General features: G+C 44.8%; 1 protein-coding gene across 2 annotated transcripts in view; it reads left to right on the top strand.

Moving 5' to 3' along the window:
- Nucleotides 1-7,136: 7,136 nt before the first annotated feature.
- Nucleotides 7,137-18,088, top strand: part of CA5B (carbonic anhydrase 5B) — a 54,274-nt gene continuing 43,322 nt past the window's right edge. Inside the window, exons 1-2 of one of the 2 annotated variants that reach the window (XM_030933602.1) lie at nucleotides 7,163-7,261; nucleotides 8,362-8,504. The gene's annotated coding sequence lies outside the window, so the exon portion shown is untranslated. Of the gene's footprint in view, nucleotides 7,262-8,361; nucleotides 8,505-18,088 lie in introns of both variants that reach the window. The other variant, XM_030933601.1, reaches the window with a different exon arrangement.

Here is an 18,088-nt window from a genome sequence, read left to right on the forward strand (position 1 = left end):
CAAAGTATGGAGGCTGCGAAGGCCCCGAGCTCTGGAAGCCCAGACTATTTATTGACGATCAAACAAAGAAACAGATGGTGAGAATGTGGGGTTGAAAGGGAGCATTGCATTAAGCACATGATTTACATACAGCTGTGATGGTTTAGCATATGCTCTGCTACTTGAGATAATGGAGACCAGGTTCTTTTAACTCAAGATACAATCGATCCTGGGAGAGCAAGGAGCAAGGAGCCAGCAAGTCTAGACATGTTCCAGAGGCCATGAGCGGTTTTATGCTCTGAGTCCTGGATTCTATCCAAGCACGAGGGGTTTTATGCCCTGGGCTTAGATTATGGTGCGTCAGGGTAGCCTTCCACCCTTTAGCACAGAGCTTGGTGTTCCGAAGGCCACAAGGGGTTTTAGACCCTGGACCCCAGACATGTTCCAAGACTCTTTTACATTATGTCAGACATACAAGCCCTGCATCAGCTTCTCCCAACACTCAGCTTTTCTCCCAACAATTCCTGATGTGTGTACAGTCTTTGGAGTTGAACAGGAAAGTTTGGATAGTCATAGAATTGACTTAATGGACTGTGCTTTGTGATTGTAACAATAGCTTACATTGAAGGAAACTGTGTGTAATTCTTTAGGACACTTATTTCCCACTTAGCTCACAACCTCATCTTTATGAGGATTCAGGGTTTCTTTTGGCACTGAAATTCAAGAAAAACTGTAGTTCTCGAAATCAATCAAACAAGCAAACAAAACTCTGGCTTTTATTTTATGAACACTGGGCTGGGTGCAGTGGCTCACACCTGTAATCCTAGCACTTTGGGAGGCTGAGGTGGATTATCTGAGGTCAGGAGTTCAAGACCAGCCTGGCCAGCATGGTAAAACCCCATCTCTACTAAAAAAAAAAAAAAAAAATTAGCCAGGCATGGTGGCGTGTGCCTGTAGTCCCAGCTACTCAGGTGGCTGAGGCTCGACAATCCCTCGAACCCAGGAGGAGGAGGTTGCAGTGAGCCAAGATGACACCACTGCACTCCAGCCTGGGTAACAGAGCAAGACTGTCTCAAATACACACACACACACACATTATCAACACTGGTAAACCTTAAAATGATGGTCATTCTCTCTTGCTATGGGCATTCAGAAGCTTAGAGTCAAATCTCTGGCCCACCTTTAACAAGAACGTTTTCCTCTGTGCTAAGAAGGAAAAAGTTCAGGCTTGGTGACTTGTTTATTTTATCATTGGCTGCATTACTCTCTTTTCTTTAAACTTCCCTTCCCTTGGTTCCTTCAGCTTTTTATCCAGTATTGTCTTTAATTTTGTAAACTGTCTCAAATCATTTGTAGAAGATAAGCTGTTGCTAACTACATAAAAATGAACACAGTAACTTAAAACAAACCATATTTGGTCCCAATTTTTGTTTCTGTTTTCAGGCAAGAAATGTCTTACATTTGAAACATTTTCTATAAATGAGGCAGAATTCTCAGGGTCAGGGTGAACTTAATAAAAATGTTTTGTTGAAAAATTGTTCTTTTCTCTGTGCTCCTTCTAGCTCAACTTTGTGAATGTTCCCACTGTCTTTAAGGCAGAAATAGAACAGAAGGTGGGAAAAGAAGGGAACTAATATGTGATTCTAAAATCTTTACTGTTTAAAAAAATGAAAGTAAAGCCGGGCACGGTGGCTCAAGCCTGTAATCCCAGCACTTTGGGAGGCCGAGACGGGCGGATCACGAGGTCAGGAGATCAAGACCATCCTGGCTAACATGGTGAAACCCCGTCTCTACTAAAAATACAAAAAACTAGACGGGCAAGGTGGCAGGCGCCTGTAGTCCCAGCTACTCGGGAGGCTGAGGCAGGAGAATGGCGTGAACCCAGGAGGCAGAGCTTGCAGTGAGCTGAGATCCGGCCACTGCACTCCAGCCTGGGCGACAGAGCAAGACTCCGTCTCAAAAAAAAAAAAAAAAAAAAAAAAAGAAAGTAAAATCTCTATTGCTGGCAGATGAAGAATTATATGTAGCAAATCTTGCTGCTATGAGGGGAAAAAAAGTGTAGCTGTGTACACAAGTAAAAAGGGCGTACAAACAGTGAAGATTGTGTAAAAGACTGTAGTAAGTACTATAAATATGGCTTCCTGTGTTTGCTGCCCAGAAATATCCTACTAATCAGATCAAGAAAGCCTGGCTATGAAAAAATATGGCATCCTGACCAGGTGCGGTGGCTCATGTCTGTAATTCCAGTACTTTGGGAGGCCCAGGCAGGTGGATCACCTGAGGTCAGGTGTTCAAGACCAGCCTGACCAACAAGGTGAAACCCCATCTCTACTAAAAATACAAAAAATTAGCTGGGCATGGTGTTGCATGCCTGTAATCCCAGCTACTCAGGAGGCTGAGGCAGGAGAATCACTTGAACCTGGGAGGTGGAGGTTGCAGTAAGCCGAGATCAGCCATTGCATACCAGCCTGGGCAACAAGAGTGAAACTCTGTCTCAAAAAAAAAAACAAAAAAAAAAAAAAGAAAAACATGGCATCCTAAATAACCACCGTGCTTAATGACATATCAGATTTACATTCTAGTTCAAGCTTATCTCAGCTTGAACCAGATTACCTAGCAGTTCATAGGCTAGCACTTAAGTAGCACTGCCTTCTATCATTTATAGTTAATTCCTGCCATATAACTAAGCAGTCACTGAACAGATAAAGGAATTAATGAATCATAAAATTATTCATTTAACAATATTTAAAGGGCATTTTCTGATGCCCCAGGTACTGTGTTAACTGCCAGGAGTACAAAGTTGAACAAATTGGTCAGAGTCCCTGCTCTTAGGGAATTTACATTATAGTAAACAACCAACCAACCAACAAATAATCAAATAATTTTGAATACTGAGAAACACTATGAAGAAAATAAAATAGGTAATAGAGATGGAGAGGTGAAGCTGTTACTCAAAGTGTCTTTTTTTTTTTTTTTTTTGAGATGAAGTCTTGCTCTGTCGCTCAGGCTGGAGTGCAATGGCATGATCTCGGCTCACTGCCACCTCTGCCTCCTGGGTTCAAGTGATTCTCCTGCCTCATCTTCCTGAGTAGCTGAGATTACAGGCACCCACCACCACGCCCAGCTAATTTTTGTATTTTTAGTAGAGATGGTGTTTCGCCATGTTGGCCATGCCAGTCTCAAACTCCTGACCTCAGGTGATTTACCCACTTTGGTCTCCCAAAGTGCTGGGATTACAGGCGTGAGCCACCGTGCTCAGCCTCAGAGTGTCTTATAGAACCTCAGAATTGCATCTCCTGGCAGCGTGCTTGAAATCTAGAATCTCAAGTCACATCGCAGAACCACTGCATCAGAGTCTACATTGTAACATGATCTTTGGGTGATCTCTGGGCACAGTGCAGATTGAGAGGCTCTGGATACAACTTCAGATACAGTTGTCAGGAAAAACATATCTAAAGAGGTGACATTTTAGCTAAGTACTGAATAATGAGAAAACTGCAGCCATGTAAAGATCTGAGTAAAGAGTGGTCCAAACAATGGGAACAACAAAAGAAAATGTTCAGAGACAGGAATGAACATGGGAAGACCAGTATGGGTGGATCAGAGTGAGAAAGGGACCTGGAACTCTCTACTCTCTGACATATATCAAAAACCCTGTGGCGAGAAATTTTTTTTTTTTTTTTTTTTTTTGAGACAGAGTTTCACTCTTGTTGCCCAGGCTGGAATGCAATGGCACAATCTCGGCCCACTGCAACCTCTGCCTCCTGGGTTCAAGCGATTCTCCTTCCTCAGCCTCCCAAGTAGCTGGGATTACAGGCATGTGCCACCATGCCTGACTAATCTTCTATTTTTCATAGAGATGGGGTTTCTCCAGGTTGGTCAGGCTGGTCTCAAACTCCCGACCTCAGGTGATCCACCCGCCTCAGCCTCCCAAAGTGCTGGGATTACAGGTGTGAGCCACCGCACCCGACCATGAGAATTGTTGATTTTGAGTGACTGCACAAAAGTTCTACATGCAAGACCTCTATTTCTACAAAGCAGAGGTACCAGGTAGGTTATTGCATGCAACCGCTTACCTATCCTACACCCACAGCATTGTTAACTGAGTACAGAACTTTTTCTTTCTGAGCCTGGACAAAGACCCCAAACTTCTCAACATAGTTGTTCAGGCAGCTACTACAAATAGTTCAGAGTTAACATGTGAGTTGAAACCTGTTTGCCATCCTGAGGAAAGATGATCTAAATGCTACCCTGGATTAAGCCAGACCATTGAGGGCTTGTGTATTCAAGTTAACAGAAATATGTTGATGGTTCATGGAATTATTTTTTTTTTTTGAAACAGGATCTCAGTCTGTTGCCCAGGCTGTAGTGCAGTGGTGTGATCATGGCTCACTGCAGCCTCAGCCTCCCTAGGCTCAGGTGATTCTCTCACTTCAGCCTCCTGAGTAGCTGGGACTACAGGCATATACTACCACACTCAGCTAATTTTGTAGAGATGGGATTTCACCATGTTGTCCAGGCTGGTCTCTAACTCCTGGGCTCATGCGATCCTCCCACCTCAGCCTCCTAAAGTACTGGGATTACAGGTGTGATCTACTGTGCCTGGCCAATTCATAGAATTGATTTAATGCACTGTGCTTTGTGATTGTGCCAATAGTTTACATTGACGGGATTTGGGTGTCACTCCTTATGACACATAGATAGTTCCCACTAGGCTCACTACATCATCTTTATGAGGAAACTGTATTTCTCTCAGGACTAAAATTCAAGAAAAACTGCTTCTATAAAAACAAAACAGCCGGGCACGGTGGCTCACGCCTGTAATCCCAGCACTTTGGGAGACCGAGGCAGGTGGATCACCTGAGGCCAGGAGTTCGAGACTAGCCTGGCCAACATGGTGAAACCCCGTGTCTACTAAAATGCAAAAATTAGCTGGGCCTGGTGGCAGGTGCCTGTAATTCCAGCTACTCAGGAGGCTGAGGCAGGAGAATCGCTTGAACCCTGGAGGCAGAGGTTGCAGTGAGCTGAGATCGCGCCATTGCACTCCAGCCTGGGCGACAAGAGTGAAACTCCGTTTAAAAAAAAAAAGAAAAAAAGGCCGGGTGTGGTGGCTCAAACCTGTAATCCCAGTACTTTGGGAGGCCGAGGCAGGTGGATCACCTGAGGTCGGGAGTTCAAGACCAGCGTGACCAACATGGAGAAACCCCGTCTCTACTAAAAATACAAAATTAGCCGGGCGTGGTGGTGCATGCCTGTAATCCCAGCTACTCAGGAGGCTGAGGCAGGACAATCGCTTAAACCCGAGGGCCGGAGGTTGCAGTGAGCTGAGATCGCACCATTACACTCCACCCTGGGCAACAAGTGTGAAACTGTGTCTCAAAAAAAAAAAAGAAAAAAAAGCCAGTTTTTATCTTATGAACAGTAAAAACCTCAAAATGATTGTTATTTCCTCTTTTCTATAGCTTAGCTAGGGTCAAATTTCTGGTCTAATTCTGACAACTGTCTGGATCTGATGGAGTGCAAACTTAAATGTTAATCTTATCATTGGCCACATCATTCTCCTTCCATTAAGCTCTCCTTTCCTTGGTTCCTTCCCCTATTTTTTAAATCTAGTAATGTCTATATTTTAGTAAGCTGCCTCAAATCATTTGTGGAAGACGGTGAGGTAGAACTACTTGTATAAAGATCAACTCAGTAATTTATATAGGCTGTATTTGGACCAGTTTCTGTGGATTCATTTTTCAGGCAAAAAATGACTGACAGTTGAAACATTTTATAAATGAAGCAGAGTTCTCAGGGTCAGGGTGAGCATAATGAAAGTGTTCTGTTGAAAGTTATTCTTTTCTCTGTGTTCTTTCTAGCCCAACATTTTGAATATTCTCACTGTCTTCAAGCCAGAAATGCAAGGGAGGGTGGGAAGAGAAGAAAAAAGAACTGTGTGATTATAAAATCTTTATTATTGGCATATGAAGCAATATAAGTAGCAAATTTTACTTCTACAAAGGGGGCAAATTATATCTTTCTATACATGTGGAAAAGTAGATATTCAGTTAAGATTTATTGGTAATTTACTGTGTAAAGAAATGTACTAAATACTATAAAAGTGACTTCCTATGTTTACTGCCCCAAAATATTCCTACTAATGGGGTCAAGAAGACCTGAGATTACCAACTCCTTTTGCCACATCTTCCCCAATTTTCTCATCCAAACCCAAGTTGGGGCAACTTCAGACTGTAAGCTCCTTGAGGTTTGTCTTATTTGTCAGGGGAGCTTGTACTCGATAAATGAAATTTGCATGAATGAGGCAGAGATGTCTGTACACAGGGGAAGAAAGCTGGTTATAGCTTCTTCACATTTTTCACGTGGACCCAGAGTTGTAAATGGAGGGAAGAAGGATAGCAGAGGAATCTCAAAGCACAAAGCGGGGGTGATGTCTTCACGGGCCCTCAGCAGCAACGGGGCACTGGGTGCCTAGGAAAGGCCATCTGGAGGAGACATCAGGCAGTAGAGGAATTCTCTTTTTTCCACTCATCTGCCCTAGCATTTAAGGTCGGCTAAGAGGCTAGAAGGAACACATCCACGGTTCTGCTTTAGAGGATATGAAAATTGGGCTGGAAGGAACACGGGTCCACAGTTCGAGTTCAGAGGATATAAAAACTGGCTTAAAGAAACTCGGGTAAATTAGACATGAAAACTAGCGGGAAAGGACACGTGCATTGTTTGTTTCCCTACTGAGTCACCTGTTCCCAGCACATAAAGTCGTGGTGTTTGGAGATGGGAGGAACCGAGGGAAAGTCACTTTTTAGATAAGGCTCTAGAGCCTCAGGTCTAGTTTCAATCCACAAATGCGGCCAGCGGCGAGCAGGAGGAGGGAGGAGTGATCCCGCGGGGGGATTCGGGGGCGGGGCCAGAGCGGGGCTCAGAGGCGTGGCCCAGGCTAGAGGGACGAGCCCAGGCGGAGCGTAGAGGCGTGGTCAGGAGGGAGCAGGGGTGAATGGGGCCGTGGCCCGGGCGAGAGGGGCGTGGCTGTAGCTAAAGGGGTGCGGCCAGGGTGGAGGGCAGAGACTGGCACGGTTTGGGCAGGCGTGACCAGGGCGGTACGTGCGGATGTAGTGGGGCGTGGATCTGCCAGGTGGGGGCGTGGCCTATGTTGAGGGGCGCGGCCCTAGTATGTGGGGCGTAACAGGGCACGAGGGGACGTAGCTCTGATCGGCTGGCGTGCAGGCTGCGGATCCCCGGAGACTAGCGAGCGGCTAGGTTCGTGATCTGGAGAGACGCTCAGGTAAGGGACGGGTGCCCGAGAGGAGTGGGGCGACAAGGGGCAGGCCGATCCAGACAGGGCCGAGATTCTTCCCACGACTCCCTGCCCCACCGGGTTTCGGAGCTAGGAGAGCTGTTGATCCTGCGAGTATTGTCTGGGTCCCAGCAGGGCGCCCCGGAGTACTGGGGCCTAATGGGGTATCGAACTCCCCCACCCCAGCCCTCTTCCTCCACTATGGGAGTTACCAAACGGCTGTCATCCTTTAAGGTTCTTTGCACAGGACGCGATAATAGCTGTTCTAGAGAAAAGGGGGTGGGCGAGGGCAGTTCCTTGGTAGGTAGGGTTGCCAAGGTTGGTTGAATCCAAATAACTCCAGAAAGTCCAGCCTGCTGTGAATAGCTAGAGACGGGAGTAAGGGCAACAAATCTGAGGTTGCGGTTCCAGAAACCGAGGCGCAGTAAACTGGGACTCCCTCAGATCTGCATTGTAGCCGCACTGCCCACTATGCTAGGGGCTGTGGAGAGACACAGCCACCCACCCCCAAGATAGGGGATCAGCATCACAATTGTGCCATGCGGGCAAATCTGAGTCTTCTTCGCTCTGCAGTTCCTTCTGGCCTTTTTGTTTTGTGCTCAGCCCTAAAGCTGAAGGAGAGGAACCTGCAAATACAAACCGTGTTGGTTTTCGTGATTCTTGTGGCATTCAATGTTAAATGCTTCTGCCCTGAGGCTTGTGGCAATTGGTTAATATTGGTGTCAGTGCCCTTCCCTCAGGTGTATTTTCACTGAGAGAGTTTGAGAGACATGGGGAGTTGATATGTACACTTTAGTTTGAAAAGAACTTGTTCTCTCTTAACCAGTGAAAACCGCATTGCTTTCTGCTTCCCATTCTTCCTTTACTGATAATCTGGCCATCACTCTGCTGTTTAAAAGTCTTGCTGGAGTATGGAGACAAGTAGCCCTATTTCTGTGGTGAGAGAAGCTACCCCAGAGCATACCCTTGAATTGTCCCTGCACATCCCTCAGGAGTGGCCACTCTTCTTGGGTATGTTGGAAGTGGAAAACCATAAAGCTTTCTAGGAATAGTTTTTACTCAGGTACTTTTTTTTTTTTTAACCTCAGCACCAGGGTTGGAATTCACTGAAATGCCAAAAGCAGCAAGGGCACCGTTCTCTGTGCCTGTACACACCTGCCCTCTTCTCCCTGGAGCCAGGCAAAAAGCTACAACCACTCACAATTGGAACGCAGTAAAGGTTGAATGAATTGTGAGTGAATGAATGAATGAATATGAATATTTGGGAAATTGGACGGAAAGGGGAAAATGCATTTCATCTCATTGGTGGCACTGGGCAATTATTAGAAACATATTTTGAAACCTTTGGCTACCACACATTGGGATCATGCTCCCAGGGAAGAAGTGGGTGAGAGGGGGAAGCTGAGCTTTCTCAGTCAAGATATTGCAACATAATCTCTAATTTGGGAATTGCAAAAAGGCTTGTTTCCTTTTGAAATCAAGAGGTGATCAAAGGAAGGGTCAATCTGTTGAGAATGAAGGAACTTTTTCCAATGTAATTGTAACCTTTAGTCAGAGTACATTTTTTTTTTTCTGTTTTGCCTACATATGAATGGCTTAATCAGGCAGAGTTCAAGCTACTTGTCGTTTAATAAATACAAGATTTATGAATGATTCATTGAGGGCTTTCAGAATCTTTGTTTCCACACATTTCTAAGTCTGGAAAACAGCTAAGGGGCAGGTTAGCAAAATCCGAGGATATACATAAATCTTCAGTGATGGCAAAGAGCATATAACACAGAAAGCTCCCCTGTAGTCCATCGAGCCCAGGGACCCATCTTTATGGACAAACTTAGGTATGGACAGATTCTCCATGAAATACAGTAATGTATGGTATTAGTTGATTGTTACGTGCTGTGTTTGATGGTTAAACATTATTTTTGGTTTCACAAACTTGGGTTTTATGAATGCAGTAAGTTTAAATAACCAACTCTTAATAAACTATAACTTCTAATTTAACAGAGAGGATAGACCTTAGGCCTGAACAAAAATAACCTTATGTGTTGTTATAGGTATTGCAATCTAGTATTAGCTAAATTGAATTTCTGTTTACTTGGATTTTCCTGGAACCTCCTCACCTGGACCTTCCAAGCTCTGTTCCTTCCTTGATTGCCTTTGACTGTTTGTTCTCAGTCTCAGCATCCTTCATGGCTCCTTTTTGTGAGTCTCCCTTGATACACCTGTAACTGCTGGGAGTAGGGGATTCTCTTTCTATCTGTAGCTTCCTGACCGCTCCTGAGCACCAGAGCTCTGTTGCCAACTCTCTCCTAGACCTCTCCTCTCAGCTGTCCCATTGACACCTTAAATCCAATATGATTAGCGGGCTGGGCACCGTGGCTCACGCCTGTACGCTTGTAATCCCAGCACTTCGGGAAGCTGAGGCGGGTGGATCGTTTGAGGCCAGGAGTTCGAGACCAGCCTGGACAACATGGCGAAACCTCATCTCTACCAAAAATACAAAAATTAGCTGGACGTGGTGGTATACCTGTGGTCCCAGCTACTTGGGAGGCTGAGGTGGGAGGATCACTTGAGCGTGGGAGGCAGAGGGTACAGTGAGCCAAGATCATGCCACTGTACTGTAGCGTGGGTGACAGAGACCCCATCTCCTTCTTCTTTTTCTTTTTTTTGAGACGGAGTTTTGCCCTGTCACCTAGCCTGTTGTACAGTGGCGCGATCTCGGCTCATTGCAACCTCTGCCTCCTGGGTTCAAGTGATTCTCCTGCCTCAGCCTCCCGAGTAGATGGGCTTATAGGCTTGCACCACCATGCACGGCTAATTTTTGTATTTTTAGTGGAGATGGGGTTTTGCTATGTTGGCCAGGCTGGTCTGGGACTCCTGCCATCAAGTAATCCACCCTCCTCGGCCTCCTAAAGTGCTGGGATTACAGGTGTGAGCCTCTGCACCTGACCCGGAGACCTTGTCTCAAAAAAAAAAAAAAAAAAAAAAAAACCATCCAATTTGATTAGAGGTATGACCTGCTATCATCTTTCTCTTCCCTGTTTCTCATGACAGATTCTTTTTTTTTTTTTTTTTTTTTTTTTTTTTTGAGTCAGTCTCGCTCTGTCGCCCAGGCTGGAATGCAGTGGCACTATCTCAGCTCACTGCAACCTCCACCTCCTGGGTTCAAGCAATTCTCTGCCTCAGTCTCCCGAGTACAGGCGCCTGCCACCACGCCCGGCTAATTTTTGTATTTTTAGTAGAAATGGGGTTTCACCATCTTGGCCAGGCTGATCTTGAACTCCTGACCTCTTGATCCACCTGCCTCGGCCTCCCAAAGTGCTGGGATTACAGATGTGAGCCACTGTGCCCAGCCCGACAAGTTATATTTTTCTGTACAGGGATTCATCCTCGTCCTACTGCCAGCATCACTCCAGCTATTAAATAAGGTCTTCCTTCAGTTCTTCCTTTTATTCTCCTTTAACTGAGTGACAGACCCTACATTTTAAAAATCACAATGGCTGTCTCTTGAATACCAAGCACCCTGTCCAACTCTACTGTCACTGCCCAGTTCGGTGCTTCATATTCTCTCACTCGGATTATTGGAGTTTCACTTCAAACTCCACATGCTTAAACCTGACCTACTTATTTCCCACCCAAAACCTGTTTCTCCCACTGTCTCCCCTATCTCAGTTTGTGGTAACTTTATCTTTCCAGTTGTGTAGACCAAAAATCTTCCAGTAATCCTTAACTCTTTTCGTTCACATCTTATGGGCTGTATATTCAAGATATATCAAAAATCCAACCACTTCTTACCACGTCCACTGTGACATCTCTGGATTAGTTCAAGCCTTGGATTATCCCTAAAAGGTTTTCCTACTTCTTTCCTACTTCCTACTTCTTTCCTGTTCCTCCCGGTCTCTACTCCCCAAGGCAATTTTCAATAAGACATGCTGTGATTTTTTTTTTTTTTTTTTTGAGGCGGAGTCTCGCTCTGTCACTCTGACGCCAGGCTGGAGTGCTCACTACAACCTCCACCTCCTGAGTTCAAGCGATTCTCCTGCCTCAGCCTCCCGAGTAGCTGGGATTACAGACATGCACCACCACACCTGGCTAACTTTTGTATTTTTAGTAGAGTCGTGATTTCACCATGTTGGCCAGGCTGGTTGCGAACTCCTGACCTCCAGTGATCCTCTTCTCCCACCTGGGCCTCCCAAAGTGCTGGAATTACAGGCATGAGGCACCACACCCTGCCTGAGTGATCTTTTAAAAATGTAAATTACTGTATGTAAATATAAAATGTTACTGCTCTGCTCAGAAACCTCCATTGTCTCCTCTTTTTACTTAGAGCAGTGGTTTTCAACCTGTGGTAATCCTATTCCCCTTCCCCAGGGGACATCTGGCAATGTCTGTAGATATTTTTTTGTTGTAACAACTCTGGTATAGGGTAGAACTGGCATCTATTGGATGTTAGCCAATACTGATGCTGCTAAACACCCTACAATGCACATGACATTCCCCCACAACCAAGAGTCATCTAATCAAAACTGTCAATAGTGCCGAGACTGAGAAACCCTAACTTAGAGAAAGAGAACCCTTGCAGTAGCCCAGAAGTCTTGATCTGTCATCCATTACCTGTGAACCTCATCTCCTACTGCCTTCCTCCTATTTCACTCTACTCCTGCCATATTGACCTCCTTACTATCCCTTGAATATGCCAGGCATACGCCCACTTCAGGATCTTTGCCCAGGCAGTTCCCCACGCCTGAAATGTCCTTCCTTTAGATAGCCATGTAACTAATCCCCTACCTCCTCCAATCCTTTGCTCGAATTTTATCTTCTTAACGAGGCCTCCTGTGAGCAATATATTTAAAAATATAACACCCTCTCTCAAGTGGCACTCCAAATTCATCTTACCCTGCTCCACTTTTTACTGGACATATTCAAATTGTCTCTACAACTGACTTGTGTATTACATTTATTGTTTATTACCTGTATCCCCTACTAAAATGTGAGCTCCACAAGGGTAAGAGCTTTGTTCTCTTCCCCAATGAACCTAGAACCATGTTTCATACTTAATAGATGTTCAATTGATATCTTAATGACAAAAAGAATAAAAGAGTGATGGATTGAATGAAGGATGGTTAAAGGAATCACCTCCTCCCTGACTTTCCTGGCTCTACTTGCTCCCATCCATCCTGTACTCCATTGTCAGAGTCATCAGAAACCATCACTGCTTTATCCTGTACCCATGGAATAATATCCAAAGCCTTCCAGTCTCTTGGAAGTTCATATTCCCCAAATTAATCTCAAATCCTCACCTAGCCCCACCTCCTACTGCATCCCCAGGGCATCTGCTTGGCCAGTGTGTTGACAAATATTAATAGCCGACTTGGAATGATGGGAAGTTCAGAAATACTCTTGGCTTTCTTTCAGAAAAACCAGTTTGAGGTTTGCGGGTTTTTGTTTTTGTTTTGTCTAAAGGAGAAAAAGAAAATCTTCAGAGTCAGGGTCCCCTGCAGTGAGATCAGCACCATTCTGGGGCACAGATAGAGGTTCAGACTTTTGGACCGCTACAAGCAATCTACCACTGAGTGTGGAGGAGAATGACCGAGAGGGTGAAGGTGAGGGTGAAGTCTGGCCCTCTGTCCTAGAGAGTCCTGTCCCCTAGCCCTAGAGAGTCAGTCTGGATGTACAGGAGAAACTTCCTCTAGGCCAGACGTCATTGGCCTCCAGCCTTGGTGTTGTGCAGACAGTGTGATTACAGAATGCAGGGCAGTCCTCAAGGCATGACCATGGCCCTGGCCGTCAGCCCCAGCTTGCCATGCCTCAGTGCTTTCCGGATGGCTCTCTGTGGAGCAGAGTCAAGGGTCATTTCCCAGACTTCTCTGAGTGCCATGCTAATAGGCCTCAGACCCATCCCCCACCCCTAACAACCTCTTGTGCAGGACCCTGTGCCTTGGCCTGGTGTGTGTTCACTCATCTGTTTGTACAGCTCTCCTGGCTGGCGGCCATGCCCTTGGCCTTGTCTTATCACAACCTTCCCTTTGAAGGCAGAGCCCACACATCCTTTCTGTTGACTTTGCATTGTACTTGCCATCATCCTCCCAAAAATTACTATGTCTCATTCTAACTCGATTGTGAGCAAGAAAGGAGGCCTTTTCCACTTGTTTGCCCATATTCCCCTGACACTGGAATTGTTTATTGAGTAAACCTAAGGTTCTGCCCATTTTGACTCCAATTGTTTTCTTCGGCCTTGGGGCCTAATCATCCCCTTCCACCTCCTCATCATCGGGGAAGGTTCCCCTGTCCATCCCTCTGCCTTTGCCTCCCTGTTAAATTATCTCTCTCCTACGATACATTTTTCAGATGCCACCCTTTCCTGAAACTTAGAGCCCCTGCACCATATATTCTCATTGCACTAAATCAAGGCCGTCATCGTGTCCAGCTTTGATTAAGAAATATTTGCTTATGGCCAGGCACGGTGGTTCACGCCTGTAATCCCAGCACTTTGGGGCGCCAAGGCGGGCAGATCACCCGAGGTCAGGAGTTCGAGACCAGCCTGGCCAACATGGTGAAACCCCGTCTCTACTAAAAATACAGAAATTAGCCGGGCATGGTGGCGGGCGCCTGTATTCCCAGCTACTCTGGAGGCTGAGGCAGGAGAATCAGTTGAAGCTGGGAGGTGGTGGTTGCAGTGAGCTGAGATCACGCCACTGCACTCCAGCCTAGGTGACAGAGCGAGACTCTGTCTCAAGAAAAAGAAAAGAAAAGAAAAGAAAAGAAATATCTGTTTAATTATGCTAAGTAAAATAAGCCAGTCACAGAAGGACAAATACTGTATGATCACACTTACGTGAGGTACCTAGAATAGGCAAATAAATACACAGAGACATAAAGTAAAAGAGAGATTGCCAGGGGATAAGGGGTAGAGGAGAAGTTCTTCTTTAGTGAGTACATAGTTTATGTTGGGGATGATGAAAAAGTTTTGGGTACAGATGGTGGTGATGGTTGCACAACATTATGAATGTATTTAATGCCACTGAATTTGTACATTTACAGCTGGTTAAAATGATAACTATTATGTATGCTTTATCACAATTTTGGAAAAGGTAACAAAAAAGAAGTCTTTGTTTAAATAGTTTTTCTTTGTAGATTGCAAGCTTGTGGGAATGGGGAAAGAGCATGATCTTTTCATCTTTACACAAGCCCAGTGCTCGACATGAGATAATCGCTCACTATTGCTTCAGTTCAGGACTGGAAATCAATGGAAAGGAAGCACAGTTAACGCGAGGTTTCCCTATATCTTTTAGAAGGTTTTGAAATTTCATTTTAATGTCAAATCAGTTTTATTAGAGGGAATCCTGATTAGTTGCAATTGTTTGTTTGGGGATATTTATTGGCTTTAAAAGAAAACAAAAAATGATATTAAAAGTCATCCAAAATGACTATTTTCTTAGCTTTCTGCATTTATACAATGGGTAGCATTTTAACAAAATCAATTTGAGTAATAATAACTTATATTTATATAACACTTAGCAGCTTTTTCAGAGAGCTTTCATAGCTTGCACCATTTGAAGCCACAGAAAGCATCAACTTCTTGTTTTTTTGTTTTGTTTAATTTTTTTTTTTTTTTGAGGCGGAGTCTCGCTCTGTCACCCAGGCTGGAGTGCAGTGGCACGATCTCAGCTCACTGCAGCCTACACCTCCCGGATTCAAGTGATTCTCCTGTCTCAGCCTCCTGAGTAGCTGGGACTACAGGCATGTGCCACCATGCCTGGCTAATCTTCTGTTTTTCATAGAGACAGGGTTTCTCCAGGTTGGCCAGGATGGTCTCGATCTCCTGACCTTACGATCCACCTGCCTCAGCCTCCCAAAGTGCTGGGATTACAGGCGTGAGCCACCACACCCGGCTGAATTTCTTGTACAGTGTAACTGAGCAACTATTTTTCCTGCTCCTTGGGTTCTAGATTCTTGCGTAAATTTAAGGGTGTACTTTAAGCATTAATCTTAACCATTTCAGTTCATATTATTGTAACCGCTCAAGGGATTCTTCCTACCTGCAGCACAAAGACAGACCATGGCATTGCAACCGCTGCCTGGACAGAATCCATTTACCAAGACGGGGGAATTGCAATGGAGAAAGAGTAATTCACACAGAGCCGACTGTGTGGGAGACCGGAGTTTTATTATTACTCAAATCAGTCTCCACGAGCATCCAGGGAGCAGAATTTTTAAAGATAATTTTGCGAGTAAGGGCTTGAGAAGTGGGGAGGGCTGATTGCTCAGGTTTTCCTGCTGTCTTTTGTTCCTGGGTGGGATGGCAGAACTGATTGAGCCAGATTACGGGTCTGGGTGGTGTCAGCTGATCCATGGAGTGCAGGGTCTACAAAATATCTCAAGCGTTGATCTTAGGTTTTACAATAGTGATGTTATCCCAAGGAGCAATTTGGGGAGGTTCAAACTCTTGGAGCCAGAGGCTGCACAACCCCTAAACTGTAATTTCTAACCACTAGCTAAGTTGTTAGTCCTGCAAAGGCAGACTCGTCCCCAGACAACAAGGGGGTCTTTTTGGGAAAGGGCTGCTATCAATTTTGTTTCAGAGTCAAGCCATGAACTGAATTCCTTCCCAAAGTTAGTTCGGCCTACATCAAGGAATGAACAAGGACAGCTTAAAGGTTAGAAGCAAGATGGAGTTGGTTAGGTCTGATTTTATTCACTGTCATCATTTCCTCAGTTATAATTTTGCAAAGGCGGTTTCAGCATCGTAGTAAAGAAAGAGTTTAGGTAGACACGGGGCCGGCCACACCATGCAGGAGATGGAATTAGTAGTGAAATAATCTCCGCCAAAGCTCATAGGTTAGGAGTTTTTCAAAGGCAGTTTAGGGGAATGGGTGGAGGTGGCTAGGCTTGCTGCTGATTGTTTGAGGAGGAGATGAAATCAGTGTCCTTTGATTTCAGAAATATAATGAGGGATAAATTGATAGGATGTCCGGGAATTTGCTTCAAAATAAGCTGGGGAGGAAAAATAGCAGGGGGGGTAGGAGAAGTATAAATAAAACTTGATTGGCCATGAACAGATGGTTGAAATGGAATATTGGGTATGTAGGTGGTTTTATTATAGTGTTCTTACTATACTAGTATAAAATTGAAGTTTTCCATAATAAAGTTTTTCTTTGTTAAGAAAAACAAAGCAGAGTGAGAGTCTAAATTGAAGTTGCCAATGGCCTATTGTTCTTTAAGTTTGCTCCGTTAATTCAGTTAAGGAAGTTATTTGAAAACAGGGTGCTAATGCGCGTCTTTGTTTTCTGGGGTATAGTGTCTCACCCCGAGAAGATTAATGACTGGAACACACACATGGAGTTAAGGAGAGGAAAGTTTAATAGGCAGAAGAAAGGAGAGAGGAGAGCAACTCTCTCTCTTGTGAGAGAGGCGTCCAAAAAAGGGACAAGTGGCAGACTGCAGCAGATTTTATAGGCAGGCGTGAGGAGGCGGTGTCTGATTTACATAGGGGCCACAGGTTGGTTCGAACAGATGTGACATTTACATAGCATGTGGGAAGGCTGATCGTCCCACCCTAATCTTATTTTGCAAAAGGGCTTTCTACTTGGCCAGTGCCATCTTGTCTGCTCCTTACTGTACACTTGGCTGGCAAAGAGAAGATGGAGCCACCATTTTGAACATGCCTAGTCCTAGGTAGTATTTTTCTATTGGCACAACTGCCAGCATTCGCCTGTGCAAGCTTCCAGCTTGCTTGTCTATGTCTGCAGCTCAATATTACAGGCTTCTCTTTGTTAGAAAAGAAAATGATTTGGGGGCTGCTTTTTATTAAAAGGAAAACCTTACTGAGGACTCCCATACCCTCACTATCTGCCTAAGTAATTTCTTCTCAACTCCTATATCACTATTATTTAGCTCAAGGCACTATCAAGATAATCCCTTGAAAGTTTATTACCAGTCCATGTTTTAAATCCTGAGTCAAACATTTGCATCTCTTAAATAAGGTACATTTTGACATACATGCTCCCTTCAAAAATGTATATACACAAATACACACACAAAACTATAACCTGGCCAGATGCAGTAGCTCACACCTGTAATCCCAGCACTTTGCGAGGCCCTGAAGCAGGAGGACTGCTTGAATCCAGGAGTTCGAGACCAACCCAGGTAATATAGTGAGACCTGCCCCCCCATCTCTAAAAAAAATAAACAAAATTAACCAGGGATAGCCAGACTCAGTGGCTCACAGCTATAATCCCAGCACTTTGGGAGGCTGAGGTTGGAGGATCACTTGAGGTCAGGAGTTCAAGACCAGCCTGGCCAACATGGTGAAACCCTGTCTCTATGAAAAATACAAAAAAGAGCATCTGCACAGAATGGAGGGAAAGAAAGGAGTTGGAAGAACTGAAGCCCACGTAGCTGGTGGGCAGGCAGGAGTGCAAATAGATGTGAGGCCGAGATCTTAGCAGGGCCAGAATACATGGCCTTGCAGCCACACCACAGTCATGGTTGCACAGATGGTGTCCTGAACAGCTGTTTGAATGTGTCTCAAGTACTCAGACTAAACACTTCTAAATCTGTAGTGGAATGAATGTGTAACCAAGAAAAATTGATTTTTTTTTTCAAAATTTCAGAATGGAATAGGGATAGTTTTCAGGGAAAATGGATGAAGCAGTATTGTGGTGGGGAAGGTGTTCAAAGTGAATATTACCATAATTTCAGGACACCATAGTGGATACCTTGGAAAGCATCATCTTCTGAGACTTTGACTGTGACCATGTGAAAGGTGGAGAGAGAATTCAGGATTAACTTTGTCTGTTTTCCCATGTTCAAGGACCA

The sequence above is a fragment of the Rhinopithecus roxellana genome, chromosome 7 (genome assembly GCF_007565055.1).
Source record: "Rhinopithecus roxellana isolate Shanxi Qingling chromosome 7, ASM756505v1, whole genome shotgun sequence".
Classification (NCBI taxonomy): Eukaryota; Metazoa; Chordata; class Mammalia; order Primates; family Cercopithecidae; genus Rhinopithecus; species Rhinopithecus roxellana.